This window comes from Pinus tabuliformis, chromosome 8 (assembly GCF_031772625.1).
Source record: "Pinus tabuliformis cultivar Carrire ecotype Pingquan chromosome 8, CPIR1, whole genome shotgun sequence".
NCBI lineage: Eukaryota > Viridiplantae > Streptophyta > Pinopsida > Pinales > Pinaceae > Pinus > Pinus tabuliformis.
In genome coordinates, this window is record NC_142294.1 from 1,338,250,644 (window position 1) to 1,338,271,319 (window position 20,676).

A 20,676-nucleotide genomic window follows, 5' to 3' on the forward strand; every position below is an offset into this window, starting at 1 on the left:
TAGACACAGTATGGGCGCAGCCATCTGTTTATGATTAGTCTACTTAGATAATGAATACAAAACTCCTTGCAACCTGGATGGTGGAAACTAGATCCAGGGTCTTCATTTCTACTTCTCGAATTGGTACGATCCTATCCATGCGAATAAATGAGTTGATGTCGAGCATGGTAGAAACCACTTGATTACCGGTCGATGATGTAAACCGTTAACAAGTGTGAGAGAGACCACCAGTAATGTCAATGGTTCTCAAAGCACCCAGTACAATCCATGAGATGTGAATGAATGAGTTGATGTCGAACATTTCACGGAATCCTTCGATCGAAAGTCAATGATGTAAACTGACGTCAAAGGCGAGAAACCTGCCATTGATGCATGCAGACTTCAAGGTACTGACGATTTCTAAGTCATCTTTCTAGATAATGTGTTGATGTCGATAGAAAGCGACCCGTTGCAGGCAAGCCCACAACACGAAATCATTGATCAAGTTGAAGAAACGTTGCTGTAAGGACTGACTCAGGGATGGTCAAACGGATGACAAATATTTTGCAGATGAAAGTTTTGTTTGCAGACCTCTTGAACACATAACGACACGATAGATGGCTTGGTAATAAACAACTCAAAGTTAATCCCCGGAACCCGGTTTGAAGACTTTCAAAGCGGTTTGGTCAACTGTGAGGTAAAAGATTTCCCAACCCAGGTGAAACAAAAAGTGTCGTGCTCAAGAGTGGTGATAAGGTTCTTCTGTAATAAAAGATGACAAATAGGTTCATTCTTCTCTCTTTTCCCCCACCATTTCTGGCAAGTACCTCTTTATTTTTAACAAGCTTGAGGAGGATAACATATGCTTGATTATAAGCTCATCCTTCGGACGAGTCCAACCTAGTTTTGATTCGAACCCTAGGAAGGAGTGGTTCGTTCCTGTTTGTAATTGAACAGGTCCTTTACTGTAAAATGTTTTTTACGAGCCCAGTATAGGAGAAACTCGGCGTTTTTCAATTTTTAGAGAGTCTGAAAAAACTAAAGGAGACTCCACGGTGAACTTTTTCGTATGTTTGTGTCCCTCAAGCCCGAAAAAGTATAAAATAATACCTGGGGGAACCGCTTGATCTTGTGACCAAGGAGTACTTTCATGTTTAGTGTCGCTGACCTGAAAAGTAAAAAGCGATCAAGGACACGTCGTTTTATTTCCAGTATCGAGTTTGAAACGACAAAAACCCGGCAATCTTTTCCTGATTTTACGGTCAGAAAAGAGCTATAAGGGGACCGTCTTTTAATTCCGTTTTAACGAGTGTAAAAGAAACGCTCGGCAATCTTTTCATGTTTTAGGAGTCAGAAAAGGGCTTAAAATATGACTCTGATATTTTTGTTCGTGAAAAATTACAATTTTCCCTCTAAATCCCTTTGTCCTGCACAAAAACGACACATTACTCATACCTGTTTAAGATAGGCAAAAATTCATTGAAAAACATCCTTTCATGGTGAAAAATAAACAAACCTAGCATTCATTTATCCAAAAAACCTATAAAAAGACTTTTTACCATGTCATTTTTACCATTTTACTGTTGAGGTTGAAAAAAGGGCTTTTGGCAAGAAACTTCCCGTGGTCATTGCGGAGAATCCGACCGTCAGAATCAAACGTCGTCTCTTTCAGGTATTTCACAACATCCTCCTTGTCAATTTCATCCATTTAGAATTTCATTTTAGGTCTTAGTTTTGATTTTTGGGGGGTTTTGGGTTTTGAAAACCGCTCCGCGGGGTACGCAGGTGCCCTAAAGGGTGGCCTGCGTCCCTCGACTTTTTCCTACACAGGAAAAAGGTCGGGGGACGCAGGCTACCTTCAGGCCACCTGCGTCCCGGCGCACTGTGTGCCAAACGCGGGGTGCGTCCTCCGCAAAACGCGGAAATTGAAACCCCAAGCTCCCAATTTAACCATTCAAATTGCCCAAAATTTATTCTAATGCCTGTTTATTCATGTGTAGGGCACTTACCATGCTGGATTGGAGAGAAAGAGAGCACGAGGAGGTTGATGAAGCTGCAATCAATCATCAACCTTCCCTCGATGCCCTAAGAGGGTGTGGATTATACAAATACTGGGCCATACCTGGCATGAGGGCTCAGGTAAGATTCTTGGAGTGGCTGGTCGAGAGATGGAACATTCATGAACAATGCTTTTACATCGGAGATCAACAGCTCGAGATAGAGCCCTCCGACATCTACTTTCTCACTGGCTTACCGAATAGAGGTGAGCAACTCAATCTGGTCGGGGCTAGGCCGGGTGGCCAATCCCTTGATAGTCTCCGAACAGATTGGTGCCTACCTGATCGACACCATGCGAAAGGCATAGAGATCAAATACATCTCTCGGCGTGAACTCATGGTCTTAGCTTTCACTGTGACCAGGATTTGTGGCTCAACCACTCTACATATTGCCACTGGGTCCCAAATGCGGATGGCAATTGACTGTCTCCAAGGAACCATCTTCAACTGGTGCGATGCGGTGTCGGCTAACTTGAAAGCCCAACTGACCAGGGCAAAGAACGGACAACTAAAGACCTTTGGATATGGGCCTATAGTTGTGAGCTTTGCCTTAGAGAGAGTTCCGGTGTTGATCCCTCAGCATCTCACTGTTGATATTTTGGGTCCTCGGGAGCCAAAGCTGATACGATGGGTTACAGTGATGGCTCGGCATCCTGACGAGGGTACGACAGTTGTTCGATTTACTGATGGTTACTTTCACTGGTTAGAGGACCAGGTGTTTGCGATTCAGGACTTTCCGTATGCCGGCGTAGATTTTTCGAATGATCCGGACATGGTTCTTCCACAGGGAGAACAATGGGATGATAGAGGTACTTTGTTTTTCACAAGATTTTTTAAGCTATGTATATTTTTTTTTGTTTTTATATATATCGCCTTAAACTGACAGTAAAAATGTTTAAAATGCAGATGTAGGCCCAAGGCGTCCAGCCAATCTCCGGGCATTCGAGAGGAGACACCCACCTGCACCACCACCGGCCCCACAGGATGCGGCCGCAGAGATGCTAGTCGAGTTGGAGCATGACCTAGAGCGTCTCACGGTAGGCATACCGGATACGACTATAGACGACATTCCTATCAGACTGCAGCGCTATGTAGTCGCGGTCCCGGGGCATATTAGGGGGTTTTTATGTAAGGTGGCCGGGCAGTAGTGTCTTACAAAGAGCATCACCAGTGACTGGATGGTCACCTTTGTAGTCACATGTGACATTTTTTGACATTTTGTACTTATCATTTTACCGATCATAAGGTGTTTTAAACCTATGATCGAAGGCGATGTATATTTTTTTGACACACTTCTATCTATATATATATATCATTATTACCGGCTTACTTTGTTTAACATGTATGATGAAATGTTTATAAATTTGCATTTATGATTGTTTACAAATGTCTATTTAACATTCGAGACGCCAATGCATATGCTAATGTATTTAAAGACCTTGGAATATGTTGATATTCAATATAATCAAATCCACGTTCCAAGAGACGCACCCTCAAAAACAATCTCAACAACACAGGATTTCTAATGGCATAAACCCTATTAAGCTGTAATACAACGAGTTCAGAATCCAACCTTACTATCAAACTCTGAATCCCAAATGAAATAGACTCAGATAATAATTCAATCACTGCACTGTATTCTGCAATGTTGTTTGTTGTTTGACCAAGGCTTACCCCATGCATAGAAACTAACTCGTCAGAGGGCGAATAGATAACCCAAGCTGCGGAAGAGATATTCCGTGTACTACGACAAGCACCATCAGCAAATCCTATATACGTTTGGAGAGGCGTCGACATCTGCAATATCAAGAGCAAAACCAAGATAAGCCAGAATAACGACGAAAACACACTCTTCTAAACTAAGCACACTGACTAAACTAACAAATATACTAGCTAGAAAAGTAAATCTAACCTAACTAAAAAATTCTCCACACCTATCATTTAAGCATAATACCTCTTAAGGTAAAGCCCATTTCTGGGTTTGCCCAAAGAGTCCCCATCAAAATCTACTAACTCATAGGCCCCTTTTGCTAGCTTTCGCTTTACAATGTAGGGCCCATGCCACATAGGAACGAATTTTCCAGCACCTAGCTTATCGTTAGCTTGATCATATAATAGCACTAGGTCTCCTTCCGAAAAACTACGAGGGGTCACATTCTTATCATACTGAGCTTTCATTCGCTTCGCGTGAGTCTCGATTGCTAAAGTAGCTTCACGTCGAGTCTCATCCAATTTAGCTAAGTATAACAGACGTTTCTCTTCTTCGGAAGTAGCTGGGAGTAATTCGACAGCCATTTGAAGTGATGGGATTTCGCATTCAATGGGTAACACAGCTTCCAAGCCATAAACTAGCTGGAAAGGAGTGAACCCTGTTGAAGTTTTTACTGAGGTTCGATATGCCCATAGCGCCGAAAATAACATTTTGTGCCAATTCGACCGATGGATACCAATGATCCGTCGAATCATGATGACTAGAACCTTGTTGATAGATTCAACCAAGCCGTTGGCTTGCGGATAATAAGGAGTAGAACTGTCGTGGCGCAAACCAAGCTGGCTTGTAAGCTCAGTCATCATGATGTTTCGAAAATGACTCCCATGGTCAGTACTGATTGCTTGTGGGACACCAAACCTAGCTATGATATGATTGAATACGAAAACTGCAGCTGTTTTGCCGCTTGCGTCGAATGTAGGCATCGCCTCAACCCATTTAGTAAAATAATCAACCGCGAGGATGATATACGCATGCCCCCCGGCCGAGTGAGGGTTACAAGTAATAAAATCGATACCCCATTTGGCGAATGGTCCAACGGCAATTATAGGGTGGAGTGGAGCAGGTGGTGCGCGCATCTTGCGATCAAACACTTGACAATTGTGGCACTTCCGGACCGCAATGATACAATCTTTAAACATAGACGGCCAGAAATAGCCAGCGCGCAACACCTTCTGAGCTGTGGCATACCCAGACATATGACCACCACATGCTCCAGAGTGACAGTCATTCAAAACCCTCTCAGCCTCTTCGTGAGTTAAACAACGTCGAAAAATTAAGTCTGCCCCCTTGCGATAAAGTGTATCTCCAATAATTTTGTATTGCTGGGATTCAAACCGAATTTTTCGACGTTCTGACTTTGAAGCTTCAGGCCGAAAGGTTTGGGTTTTGGAGATAGATGATTATATCCCCATACCACGGATCTAAAGTACTGATAAGAAACAAATATTTGTCCGCAATGGGCTCCTCTGCCACAGTCTCTGTATCAGTATACGGGAAATCACACATTAACTCAGCAAAAACTAAGGATTTCTTAGACTTGGATTTTTCGAACTCCAAATCGAACTCCTGCAGGATGACGATCCATTTGGAGTACTTGCCCCCTAGCAATTGTTTTGACAAAATATAGGTCATAGGGTTGCAATCCGAAATCACAATAGTTTTGCGGAGAAGGATGTAGTGACGAAATCGCTGAACAGCTTGAACAGCTTCCAGAGCCAACTTTTCCACATGTGAGTATTTTAACTCAGTGGGATTTAAGGTCCGACTAAGATAATATATCACATGCTCCGTTCCGAGTTCATCTCCCTGAACTAAAACCATTCCGATGGTGGAGTGGGAGGCGGCGAGATATAAAAGGTAATCCTGATTGTAGTTGGGAGGATGCAGCAACGGTGCATGGGTTAACGCGTGTTTGAGCGCATCAAAAGATTTCTGAGCTATCTCATCCCAAAAGAATTGAACATTTTGTTTCAACAACCGGGTGAAACCTTTCGTAATCTCGGCGTAGTTAGGAATGAATCGACGTAAAAAATTTGCTTTCCCTTGCAAACTTTGGAGTTGGCGTAAACTCGAAGGAGGAGGCAATTTGACGATAGCTTCTACCTTCGAGGGATCGACACGGATACCGGCTTTTGAAACAACGAAACCTAGCAATCGTCCCACTTCTATGCAGAAGACACATTTGTGTGGATTCAAACGAATTCGATAATGCCGACACCTCATGAAAATAGCTCGTAAGTGAACAGGGTGATCAGCTCGACGTAAGGAGTGAGCAGACAAATCATCGAGATACAGTTGCACAATGTGTTTGATGTCGTGAAACGCGTAAGACATTGCCCGTTGGAAAGTGGCTCCGGCATTCTTAAGTCCAAAAGGTAGTTTGCAGTAAGCAAATGTTCCCCAAGGACAAATGAAAGCCGTTTTTGGTTGATGAGCAGGTAGAATATTGATTTGATTGTATCCGGAAAAAATCATCATAAAGGAAAATATTTCACTGCCGGCACAATCATCAATGATTTGATCGATATAGGGCGTGGGATAGTTGTCTTTTGGACAAGCACGATTTATATCCCTATAATCGATACAGATTCTTATTGTTCCTTGTTTCTTGTTGACCGGAACAATATTCGAAACCCAATCCGTTAACGGGATTGGATAAATGAAACCTGCTTTCAACAGCTTCTCAACTTCTGCTTTTATTGCAGCCGCTTTCCTAGGGTGTATCTGACGCAGACGTTGCCGAACGGGTTTAGCGTCCGAGTAAGTTTTAATTTCATGAACAACAATGGAGGGATCAATTCCTGGCATCTCCTCGTAAGACCAGGAAAACACGTTGCGGAACTCTTGGAATAGGGCCTTGTAACTTTGAATTTCATCGTCTGTACATGAGGCACCTATATGAATGTTCTCAATAGTTCCAGTTTTTACTGAAATGTCAATGGCAATAGTATGAGAAATATTTGCTAAATTCAACTCGGAATCAGGATGTTTCATTGGATTCTGAGCGTCCTTGACATATTCAGTGGTAAAAATAGATGAAAAATCCTTTTCAAAATCATCATCTTCAGGTAAAAACGAAGATCTACGATGGAGATCTTCCCATGGTAGATCGTCTACACTTAGGGTTTCGCGAAGTTGTTCGTCAGATGACACAACTTCAGGAAACTTTATCCGTTCTGAGGTTGATGTGAAAAGTGACTCTTCATCGACCACATTCATTTGGTCAATTTGGGTTGAACTAGTGTCGGAAAAAGACATAACTGCTTCATAAGCAATTTCATATGGACTCAAAGGCATAACATTACCGAATGAGTCTATCTCAGATTCAGATGGGACGATCCAAGGATCATCATAGATAATATTTTCTGATGTAATCATATGAATTGTTGCAAACGAAGGGTCTGCGTTGATTGGAGGGAAAGGAAAAGTTCCCAGTAAACCGGAATCTTTAACTAAACCTACGCCAACGTCCCGATAAGGGATTGTCGTTTTTCTGACATGCTGAATACTCTCAAAAGAGGCTGGGTCAGATGAAAAATAAGTCAGCTGATCTATGGTCATGATCTTACCATTGTGTGGAAATTTTATAAGTTTGAAGACCGATGACACGACCGCTGTCATAGCGTAAGACCAACTTCGACCCAAAAGAAGGTTGTAATCTAGAGGGGCATCAACCACTTCCACATCTAGACTAACGGTTTTTCCTTCAACCCCTATAGGCAAATCCTGAAGAAAGCCAAACGGATGGAACCCACGGCCATCGAAGGCCTTAATAATGGTCGGGGACTGGTTCAATGTAGGAGAACCAAGCGATCTCCAACATTGAATCGACATAATACACGTGGAAGCTCCTTCATCAATTACAGTCCTATGAATGGGTCTGTTTTTTACTATCACTGGGATCTGGAAAGCCATTTGATGAGGGAGACGTGGTGTACTATTTTCTAGATCGAAGATTATCAGGTTCGGATCCTGAATATCAACAGCTCCTATAGCCGACAATAGTAATTTACGCTGTGCTGGACATGATTGCAGCACTTCCAAGGCCGACATTGTTGAGGGTGAAACAGCTAAGTCCTCAACAATATTATAATTCTGAGCTGCTCTCGCATGTGGATTGGAAGCAGATTTTCGAAGTATACCCTTGGCGAGCGGTTTGATTACCAAGTCTGGGTTAGGTTTCTCGATCTGTAGTGGATCGGAACCGGGAGCTGAGGTTGATGGATTAGAATGAGAAGATTCTGCTTCTTTACCATCAACAGGACTCTTACTACCATAATCATGCGATCGAGTCACAATCCGTACGTGAGACATCATTAAAATGGGTTCTTCACTAGCATTCGAGGAGGAGCCTATCATCTTACTCTCCTGCTTCGGAAATGGATCTTTCAAAACAGCAGGAGTTGGGGAACCCTTAACGATTTTCACAACCTCCGCCCGATGAGGGCAATCTCTTGTGAAATGATCTTCTTCACAAATTAAACAAGGATATTTAGGTTTGCGTTTTTCGTCATTAGGTTCTGACTTCTCTTTCTTCTCCTTTGGAGCCTTATCTGCTTTCTCTTTCTTCTTACCTTTCTTCTTCCCACCGTTCTTTGATTTGGCCGTAGATGACTCTACAGCGTGAATGTCGGCGGTAAGTTCGGGAGAAGACTCTCCTGTAGGGGAATCAGGCAAAGTGATTATAGGAGTGGTTGAAGCCTTGGAAGACTTCTTCTTACTCTTTGTATTCACGATACCAATCATACCATCAGCAGCATGAGATCCCGAAGGAGTAGCAGCGATTTGATTTGATTTTGGAAGATCTGGGATCTTCACGTGTAACGTACCCGACTGAGTATAAACCAAGTCAAGGTATTGCGCCTGAGCAATGACTTGCTCCTCAGTAACTACTCCGGCCTTAGCTACATCTTCAGTAATCTTCGGTAATAATGATTTAACAAACCATTCAGCTAAGATTTGGTCCAGGATAAAAACTTTGACTAACCTCCTACGATGCCTCCACTCATGAATGTGATCAGAAATATACGTGGACGTCGATTGCTTTAGTGAAGTTAATAATTCCGTGTCGTTATCGTATCTGACCGGCAACTGAAAGTGAGTTAGGAACGAGGTAGCTAACTGGCTGAAATTGTAAAAATAGGCCCGTGGTAACTCAATGTACCACTTGGCCGCGAGACCAATGAGTGTACGTTGGAAAAGACGTAAGCGGATGGAATCATCTGAGATAGAATTTGAAGCACACCAGAGGTGGTAAGTCATCACATGATTGGACGGATCCTCTCCAGACTTACCTTCGAACTTGGGTATATCGCTGGGCAACTTATTTGGCATTGGCGGCCAGAACGGAAGATATTGAATTGGATCATTCGTCAGGCGCGTCAAGTCTGGTAAATCCAAAGTTGCAATAAACGGTAACTGCCGGTTAGGATCTCTAAAAGTCTGGGTCACAAGACCAGCCCCAGGAGGAGGATATCCAGGATAACTAGGAACAGGAGTCGCATTTGGGATATTATATCCTCCTGGAAAACCAGGATTAACCGGACCATATTGGGGTTGTTGAGGTTGTTGATAAGTGTACCCAGGATACGGTTGATACTGGTAAACCGGTTGTTGGACAGCTTGCCCGGGTTGGTACTGTCCCTGGTATGGTTGGTGAACAAATTTAGGTTGAGTAGTAACAACCGTACTTATACCAGGCTGACCTGTAGGCATCTGAACCGTGGTTTGAATGGTGGATCCAGACAACGGTAAAGATGTCTGAGGAGTGGTTACAGAGACAGTAGAAACCGGAGCCGTCGATATTCCAGAAGTAAGTGCGGTGGACTGGACAGATGGTGCGGTAGTTGCAGCAGTCGTTTGAGATGGAGTACTAGGTGCAATTGGCGACTGAGTAACTACCGAAGTTACAGGAGTTTGAATAGTTGATTGGACAGGTTGTGGTTGCTGGGGTGTACCAGAAACGACGGTTTGTCCAGCTTGAGGTAACAACTGTAAACTTGGCTGCAACACCTGCTGACCTTATGATGGATCCCACACTAACATTCCGGGGTATTGACCCGTAACAGGTTGAGGATACTGAGATCCATAACTGGATTGAGGATAAGATTGATAATTGTAAGGTGCAGTTCCCATACTTGGAATATATGACTGACCTTGAGGTGGTTGATAACCTTGACTCGAGTATTGACCTTGAGGTTGATAACCTTGAGGTAAATACTGATACTGGGTTTGACCTTGACCTTGAGGTTGATAACCTTGAGGTTGATACCCTTGGGGTTGATACCCTTGGGGTTGCCATCCTTGAGGTTGCCACCCTTGAGGTTGATATTGATACTGAGGTTGACCTTGGGGTACATATTGAGGCTGGGGTTGACCTTGAGGCATGTATTGCACCATAGGTGTATACTGACCTTGAGGTTGCCCCCCAGGCCCAATTTGTGTACCTTGAGGTTGTCCCCCAAGCGTTAACTGAGGTTGCCCCCCAGGCGGTAATTGGCCACCTTGAGGTTGAGAAACGGGAACTGAACCTGACATTATGTAAATGTCTCCTACACCCAATGGTATATTACCACTGTTTCCAGTTAATAACCCATGATCAATAGGTTGAGGAGATGCCCCCGCAAAGGTACCAGAAGGTGACTGATATCCAGGGGGGACAAAAGGACCGCCATGTAAAAATGATTCAGATGATTGAGAAAACATGGACGACTGACCAGACATATTTACAGGACTATATATACCTCTAGATGGAAAAGGAGTACGAGGTGGAGAAAAACCGGGACTTAGGTTGTCTAGATAATTAGTTAACGCAAGATACCAAGTAGTACTTCTAGGAGGGCTGTAAAAGATAGACTCACGTTCTCTTAGTTCAATAGTTGGTTGATCTTCAAGAACAGGACCTACTTCTTCTTCTAGGACAAGTTCTTCAATAGCAATTAATCTAGAAGGAAGATTCTCGGTTATGACTCTTTCAACCTTAGGTGAATCTGGAACACTAGAAGTTGGAGTAACAGGTTCAGATATTTCGGGTTCTTCGCCTATATCGCTAGCAGACGAAAAACTACCAACAAGCTCAGAAACTGTAACAGCTTCGGGATTATAACCTGTCTCTAAACTTTGGTAATCTGGATGGACTACCAAGGAAGATTCTCCTTCTTCAGGTGAACCTACTCTACTGCCACTAGGAGGAGTTACAAGGACCTTTAAACCTTCTAAGACACTTGGGTCGTCTCGAGGAGGTTCACCCCGAAGTCTACGGGATCGCCTCAACAATTCGGCCACAGAAACAGTCTCAGGAGACTGGCCCCGAAGTCTACGGGACTGTCTCGGTAATTCCGCCACAGTTAAAGATTTTTTAAATACTACACACGAAAACAAAGTAAAATTTCAAATCAAACCACCTAAAGTCTCTAAAGAACCAAACAAATTTGAAGCACACGCCTAAAGAATCTAGAGCGTCAAACCAAACACAAACAGTAGTCTTCCGGACCAAAAGCGCTAGTTGGTGATGAAGCCCAACCTCGCTGGATTCAGTACAGAAATGGCGGGTGGAACAGTTACCCCGGCAACCTGCTTAATGAATAGACCGGCACAAGTTCCTCCACTTTAACCGTCTCGAGTGAAGTGAACCCCCCGGAAAATCTAAGTGAGTATAACCGACGTCTGCTCCAGGTACAGTGGGACCTTCCCTCCACCGTCACCTCGGTAGAACCCTAAATATTATGGTCACTAAGGTTACCAACAGCGACAAGTACACCTGGGGGAACAGTCTAAACTCCGACAGCACGCAAGGGCAGAGTAGCAAGCTCAATCCCCTTATCAGCTCCTTGACAATAATCCAAGGTTTACCGATAAGTGACCCCTGGCTCCTCGACAATGGTTAATCCGAGGTTTACCGTTTGTAATACGTGCGTGTCTGGCGTCGTTCCCAACGAGGGGGGAATGATCCCCTCACTGGTTCGAACACGAGCTCGTGCTTCTCCTTTAAGAGGAGCTTTCCCAGAGTGCAAATGAAACAGTTGGATTTATTCTATCACAAGATAAACTACTTGTTTGGTTTTGTTGTCTTGGAGATTTTATTACTCTCCTACTCCAAGACACTAGCCTAAGCTATGTTGGTGTTTTAGAGCCCTAGTAAATAAAAATTACTACGTCAATTTTACTTTAAGCGTTAATTTTTTAAGGCTTCCTTAAGACAAAGGGTGGTGGAGATGAAACTAGTGGTGTGTTGACTCGACTCGTAACCACTACAAAAATGAACCTAGGATGATTTACCCACTACTTTGCTTTTCGATGAATTGCTTAACTAAGAGAGTTGAGAGAATGCAATTTTTATAAAAGCAACTTTCTTAATAAAGACAACCAAAGAAACAATTCTTTTATCTTTTTATTTTTTCCAAAAACATGCACTCATAACCTCTATTTACTCACAAGAATTCCTTTTCTTCAAAAACTTAAAAACGCTACTAAAGCAAATTCGATTCCAAAAGAATTTTGTATTTTGCCTAAACTAGCCAAGCAAATGAAATTATTTATCAAACACTAATTTTATCAAAACAAAGGAAATCAAGCCAAAATCACGCAAAAACAAACTCAAAGGAAATTTTCCTACAAGCAAAACTTAAAGAGGACAGAAGCTTACAAAAATGATTCCTGGATGTTTTACTTGACCAAAATCAAATCAAGGACCAGCTAATGCAGAATCAAAAACCAGTCAAAACAAAAATCTAATCTTTTTGTTCTTTTTATAAAATGGAATTCAATACTTAATCAAAAAGTACTTCGAAATTTGCCAAAGAGACCACTCAAAGGGAGGATACTCTCATAGGTAGACTTAACGATAGGTCTGACTTCTAAGAATGCTGACAAAACCAGAGATATCTAAGGCTTGACAACTTCCACCGTCAAAGTCACTACAAGACCCACTCAAAAATCAAACCCTATGGGTCAAACTTCTATGAAATCCACTAAAACACTTAATGCTATTGAAACAAGTTCAGGGGAAAATCTTTGACAAGAGAGCTATGGATCTGGGCAGAAAAAACTAAGAAAAACCAAAATCTAAGAGGAAAAAAGCAAAAAATGGACTTTTCTCAAATTTTAGCAGGGGACGCAGGCAGCCTGTTAAGACAGGTGCGGGCCCGCTCTGTGCACACGGCTACAGTGCGTCCAGGGACGCACTGTGCAACACTCAGAGGGTGCGTCCTTCAGAAAAATTCAAGAAAAACTAAAACTACTCTAATCCTAAGCTAATCCACCCAAATACAAGTTCACACAGTAAAAAACCAGAAAAATAAACCAATTTTCTCAGAGCAAAGTTCATTCAAAGGAAAAGACTCTTCACAACAATGGATCCCCAGCGGAGTAGCCAATTTGTCACGCGGAATCAGTCAATAGTGCGGACACAACCGACCTTCCTAGAAGTCTAAGACATTCTAATGACAAACAAAACAAAGTAGAGCTATCCTTCTCTAAACATACATCATTATATGAGAAATCAAGTACGAGACCCTTACCTTTGTCCAAACGTTGTTGTAGAAGTCCAAGCTTTGTTGATCTGGATGAGCTCCTCCTTTTCTCCAAAACCTGCAACCACCAACAGTAAAACCATTAAATAGCACCTGATTATAACATAAAACAAAGCATATTCAACATGTAGACCAAGGAGTACATGAAATAACCCATAAACAACAAGTTATTGAGAAGAATGGACTAATTTGCATTAAAGGTAACAAAAAAGGAACCATTACAACCTGAGCCTTGGTGTTGTGCAAGCTCCTTCCAGGGTCCACAAGAGTCTTCCTTTACTTTGACAAAGCTCACCCTCCTCCCAATGGAAACAAGCAAAGATGACAATCTCTCCTCACTAGTTCTCACAAAGAGGTCCCAATTCCAGCAGCATTTACCCTTAGGAATGTTTAACTTTCAGCCTCCTCTCCCTCTGGCCCAATGCCTGTATTTATAGTGCTCAAAAGGAAGTTATTCAGGTCCAACATCAATGGGATAATCCCCTCTTTGGGTGGGATAGCTCCCCTATTGATGGGATAAGTTCCTCTTTGTTAGGGGTACATGAACCATCTGGAGGCGCTTCATACACGTCAAACAACCTTCTAGAATGCTCTAGAAATGACCACAAGTAAGTTTTTGAAGATAAAACTTGCGCATTTTAACCTTTTCAGAGGGACGCACCTGCCCCTTTAGATACAGAGCGTCTTTGGACGCAGACATAGTGAACATTAGGTGCGTACCCGCAGGCAAGGTTGAGAGAACCTGCGTCCCAGAGATAAACACATTTTTAAAGACTTTCTCTCTTTCTTGGAGTTTGACATGGATAGCAGAGGCATAAGACTTGCTTAAGAGGGTAGTATGACTGTTGATAGAGCCATACCAACTGTAAATAGCCATGGTGACATTTTTTAGTGTAACAGAGAGTGTACCACCTCATGAGCTTGGATGATATTATTGAGGATTTGTCTTCCTTCCACATAGCGTGTTTCCTCCTCTGAGATGAGAGCTGGTAAAATGGGCTTGAGTCTACTGGCGATCACCTTGGAAATAATTTTATACACCACATTACATAAGGCTATGGGTCTGAAGCCATCTGGAGTCATGGCATTTTCCTTTTTTGGGATCAAAGCTATGAAGGAAGTATTAAATGCCTTCAGAACCTTTTTGGATCTTCTTGAGTCTTCCACCACCTCAAGGATATCCTATTTGACTATTTTCCAACATGCTTTGAAGAAGTCTACATTGAACCCATCCAGGCCTAGAGCTTTTCCATTTTGCATTTCATTGATCACTTCATTGACCTCCTCTTCCGACACTAACCTGTTAAGATTGTGGTTATCTTCTCTGGTAACTAGCTGAGGGATATATTGAGTGAAATGGTTAATGAACCTGGATCTATCCCCCAGAAGCTCCTCTGCAATACTGAGGAAATGTTGTACAAGGAGAGATTCCATGTCTGTGTGAGAAATGATTTCTCTCCCTTGAGAGTCTTTGAGCTTTGTGATTTTGTTGTGTGCCCTGTGATCCATTGTGGATTTATGAAAGAACTTCGTGTTTCTTTCTCCCTCTTCAATCCACTGAATCCTTGACTTCTGCCTCTAGAAAATATCCTCTTGCAAACACCGTTCTTCCCATTCCTCCCGCAAAGAATCAGCTAACTTTTTTCGTTCCTCTGTAAAGCCCTCTGTGATGTTGATCTGATTGATCTCCTAGAGTTTCTGCTCTGCTTCTCTTTTGGCTTTGAAGATATTGCCAAATTCCTTTTTGTTCCAACCTTTAAGCTTGGATTTGATATGTTTAAGTTTCTATTGGAGCAGGAACATTCTAGTGCCTTGAATGTTTAGATCCTCTCTCCACCATTTGTCAATATTACTGGTGAATTCAGGATGAGAGAGCCAGGCATTCTCAAACCTGAAAGGTCTATTTCTTGGTGTACCCATAAAAGTGGCTTCCAGCTGTACAGGCCAATGATCCGAACCTCCAAAGGGAAGAATAGAAGTTGTTATGGCAGGGCCTGAGAGAAAGAGGTCCTCTGAGATAATAAATCTGTCTAGTCTAGATGCGACTTGTGAAGCTCCTCCCCTTTTGTTGTTCCAAGTGAAGGTCCCATTTATTTTTCCAGTGTCCACTAACCCCATGTTCATTATGAAGTTCTGGAAGGCCATGGAGTCTCTGCCTAGCTGTCTGATACCGCCATTTTTCTCTGTAAGAGATCTTATCATATTGAAATCTCCTACAACGATCCAGGGCATATTACGGTGTCTTAATCTTAGTTCCTCAAGGGAGGTGAGAAGCTTGAGTTTGTCTTCTTGCTTTTGAGGTCCATAGACATTTGTGATCATGTATATCTCCTTATCACCTAAAGGTTGACAAACCAAAGAAATGTAGTTCCTAGATGCCTCAGCATCCAGGATTCCAAATTTTTGTGGATCCCACAGCGTGATAATCCCCCACACTGAATTTTTTGCTTTAACCTTTAGATACTCATACTTGATTAGCCATTTATTATGAATTTCTCTAATCTTATCCATCGAACATTTTGTCTCTTGAATAAAAACCATATCTGGTTTTTCTTCTTTTATTCTAGTACTGAGATTTCTCTGTTTCCTTCTATTTTCTATGCTTCTAATATTCCAGGTTGTGAGCTTCATTAAGGAAGGTTTGTAAAGGAGTAACTGGTAAGCTCTTTCATATTACCTAAGTTAATCAATAGTTTCCCACATTCGTTCAGAAACTCCTTCTGTCTTTTTCTTCCTCTTTTCTTGCCTGGATTCTTTGGAGATTGTGCCTGTGTCTCCTCCATCATTTTGATCCCTCTATGTTCCTGGATTTCATGATTTATTTTGACTCTAGTTCCCTTCATTTGTGACTCCATAGGAAGAGCTGTTGAACCCTGTCATATTCCTCTTTTGGCAAGGAGTCCACTCCTTTGTTCATTCATTGTTCCAGAAATTTCTCCAGATCCAGATTTTCCCTATCTAGAATCTCCTGCAGTTCATGGTCCTTTGTTCCCTCCTCACTTGGAGTCATCTCATGGCCCCTATTTATCTCCATCATGTTTTCTATGATATCTTCCATGCTTTCATCCCTTTCCTTCTCAGTGATAATGTTCTCCATTTCCTGGTTTGTTTCTTTGTTTCCTTCTTCTTCTTCTAGGATATTAAAGCTATTGTGGTTCGGTTGTTTTTCCTCATTGATATTCTTTTGCAGCCTCTTTCTGCCTTTCCCTTTGCCCCCAACCTTGGTAAAACCCTCAGGATTTTTATCCACGGTGGTTTTCACATTTCTCTCGATGTTGTTTGTTGGGCAGTCTCTATATAGAGGCCCATGCTCATGGCATTTGCGGCACCTAAATGGGAAGTGCTCATAGTCCACCGCCTGTACCCATTCTTCATCATATACTTCTAAAATTATCACGTCCAAAAGTGCCCCAGATAAGTCCATTTCCACACAGATCCGTGCAAAGGAGGTGTATTTTCCTTTTAGAGTCTCATTTGAGACCTTTAGAAAATGCCCCAGTTTTTTGCCTGTTGTTTTCAACGATTCTGGTAACCAATAATCCAGAGGAACGGAGTTTGATCCATACCGGTACCGATGAAAATGTCTCGCGTTCTGGAACAAAGTTCATTATCCATGGCCACATGTAGAGGCCTACAACAGTGTAGAAATATGGTCCTCCTTCAAACACTCTGTCTTTATCCTCTAGGCTTGTGAATACTACTGTCAAGATCCTAGATGAAGGTTTATTTCCCCCTTTGGCTTCCAGTGGCTCCTTATCCAGACATGCAGTGCCCTCTCTGTCAGCCATATTCCCATGAATTTGCAGATGACCGCATGTTCCATCATATGATCCCTATGCGCCTGTAGCACAGGGTCGCTCAAGATGACCCGAGGAATGGTGTTCGACTTAGGTTTGCAGACCCCAAATGTCCTTATAGGAGTAGGTTTTTGATTGCTATCCCCTTTATCCTTTTCCTTACTAACTTTCTGCTGCTCCCCTTCCTGTTCATGAGGTCTGTTTCCTCCCAATGTGTCACGTTACTTGCCCCTGTTGCCTTCTCCATAGGCTTCTTGAAATGCTTCTTTCCCGCGCCCTTGCTTCTATCCATAACTAATTGACTGTAGGAGGGAGCATCACTCCCCCCTGTGCGTCCTGCCATGGTGCCCAACGTTAAAACCCTAACCCTAGTTCAAGTTGCAAAGCCTTACTTTTCTCAACGCCGGAGTTTTTCGTTAACAATTATCATAAATACTTAATATTTAAATGTTATATATATATATATATATATATATATTAGAATGAATGTTTATTAATATTAAAAGTTTTAAGTAATGATTTATATTTTTGAGTTTTTGATATACGTTTTATATAATAAAAAAAAGGTACATATTTAAATATGTAATTAAAACAATTTTAAATGATTTTCTTTGATTATATTTATTTTAATTAATAATTATGAAAAATGCAATTAAAGTATAACTTATTTCATTTATATAGTGAATTGTCCCATCCTAATATGATTAAAAATGTTATTTAGGATTTTTCAAAAATGTCATCTATACTCATACAATTTATGTTTAATATGATTAAAAATGTTATTTAGGATTTTTCAAAAATGTCATCTATACTCCTACAATTTATGTTTAGTTGTGGAATTTCTATTTATAGTTAAGTTTATTTACCTTGCTACATTATGAGTAAAATCTAAGTAAATATTGTGGCTTATGAACTTTCATTTAGAGCTTCCTTGTTTTTATTAAGCACATGTGGATTGACGTGGGTTGATATGGTCTAACATATGAATTATCACTTTTTGAGATTTTTTGCTAGAATATTAAGGTCCTTCATAAATATTTCATCTTTGATGAACCTCATTCACTAATATCCATTTCTTATGAGCTTGGATATACCTCTTATCCCTCAATGTCTCGAAGAAATGAAATTGATGCTAGAGAAATAAATCATTAATTGTCACCTTTAGGATTGACACTTGATAATCATGACTTCTTGGGAAATTCATCCATCCCATGCATATCCAACTCAAGCATGCTTAACCATAGAGTTTACCCCACAATTAAACTCATTTGAATTGACATCCCATTTGTAAAAACTTAGTAAATAACTATTCATTCCTAGCTCCTTTCTCTCTATTAAGCACGTGGAGAGTTTCATAACCGTTATGAAATATCATTTAGAGGATTCACTCTTAGCAATATTGTAACAACCCTCGTTAAAAATCCATGTAAATATATATATATATATATACCACGAATGATGGGACATGTATTCCAAGCTTAATGTTGGGCAAGACATCCTAGGGGGGATGGTGTTCATCTCATTGTTTATGGCTAAGGAAATTGGAAAAGGCGATGGTTAAGGCTTTGGAAAGGCAAAATGGCATTTTTTGCACATTATTTATGAAAATAATGGAAATTAGGAGAAATATGAGGTGAAAGGTCACAAGTTGCATGTGAGGAGGAAAATGAAGGAAAATAATGGAAAATGAAGAAAATAGAGGCCTCGTTGATAAAAAGGCTTATAAGGATTAGTTGGTAACCTTTTGTAAATTGAGTTTTGGAGCTCTCTCATTATTCTCTCCCTCTCTCTCTCACTCTTAGACACTTAGAGTTTCTTGGAGCACTTTGGCATTGGAGCAAGAAAGGCAAAGAAGTCAAAAGGAATCAAAGATCAAGCAAGGAAAGGTTGGATCAAATAGCTATAACAGGCTTCATTGCAGGGATCAACTTGCATGTGTATTTTCCTTGCAAGATTTGGCATGCATGGTATTGCATGTGGTTATTTTCTATCATGGCATGGGTTTTTCCAGGTGTAGCAGTGTTCTTCAACCTAGCCTTGCCCTTTCTAGACAGCCTTGATGAGATGGGTTGTCGTATTTTAGTTGAAGTGGGATGGCTGGATGGATTCAAAACTTAGTGGGATGGATCTTCGAAATGACAAATACATGGCCTAGTGGTCCCTGATCCGAACTGTGGATCACAGCAAAACCACTAGCCCAGTAACCCCTGAGCTAGACTGTCGGTTGCAGTAAAGCCAAGTTTGTGTGCCTCGGTGGGCCTAGGAATCCTTGCCGATGAATGACAAGATATGCGGTAAAGCTAAGAGGTGGATTTCTCTGCTTTGGGCCTAGTAGTCTCGCGATGGGATGTATGGTAAAGCCTAGAGAGTGTGTCTCAGTGTAGGGCCTAGTGATCCCTGGATCAGACTATGGATTATCGTAAAGCCTGAGAGACTAGGAGGCACTCAATTTCCTTACGGTGTAGTGTGTTCTATGAGTCCCACGTTCATGCTTGGAATATGGAATGGGGGTGATTGACTGAAGAGAGACTTGGCTCGGCCAATCTACGGTCGAGTAGAACGTGGTAGTCCCATCTCCAGTTGGTTTATTGCCTTCATTAATGATAAATTCGTTCCCTTGGTTTACATGTGTAAATGTATGTATATGTGGATTTTATGACTGATATATTTATGGTATTTATGTTGTTACTATGCTGGTTACATGTGTGTTTTATGACAACAACTATGTATGGATCTCAACATGTTTTTACTTGTAAATGAATGGATAATGTATCTATGAATTAATAAATGATAATGCATCAAATGACATGAGGGAACAATGGTTCTTAGCGATTCTCAGATAAGTACGAGATCCTTATGTTTAATTCTATTGGTTACACATGTAGATTACGTGTTTGTGATATGTTTAACGAAATGCCTATCATGGCTAGTAGGGGTTTGATTAAGGTATTGTTTAACTTATTGCTTTTTCATCAATGTTTTCCTGTTCTTTTACTACTCCTAAGTTATCATTTCATTATGGGCAGTGACTTGGGTTCTGGGCCTGAAAAAAGTGGCTCAAATCCTGGGGACGTTGGCACAAAACTGGAAAAATGAGTCTTTGGACGCTGGCAGGCAAGCTTGTGAGAGCACCTCTGGGTTTTGGACATTGTCATGCCTATAGCCTGAGAGTGACTGAATCTTAAGTTGGTCAAAACTTTAGTAGGACCCAATGGAAAGCTATCTGAAGTATTGGATTGGTTCCTGAGGGTCCTGAAGATGATGTTGAATTTCTGTGTGTTATGCTTTCATCGATTCCACTTCCTTAAGGTAACATAGGAGGTAAAATCCAATCATAGTAGCCTCTCGTTGCATGTTTACCTTGGTTGGCATGGTTATTTGGGTAGATGTGGGAGGAGGGTGTTATAGAGTGGTATCAGAGCGTGGTTTCACTCTCCTTGGGCTGTGTTATGAATATAATTCATAACAATTATATAAATAAAATAAATATAAATATTAAATAATTAAATATTATTTAGGTTAAATAGTCATTAAATTAAGCG

The 20,676-nt window shown here is 41.4% G+C and overlaps 1 pseudogene; it reads left to right on the forward strand.

The window, feature by feature from the left end:
• Positions 1 to 2,676: 2,676 nt before the first annotated feature.
• Positions 2,677 to 20,676, forward strand: part of LOC149240419 (uncharacterized) — a 38,712-nt pseudogene continuing 20,712 nt past the window's right edge.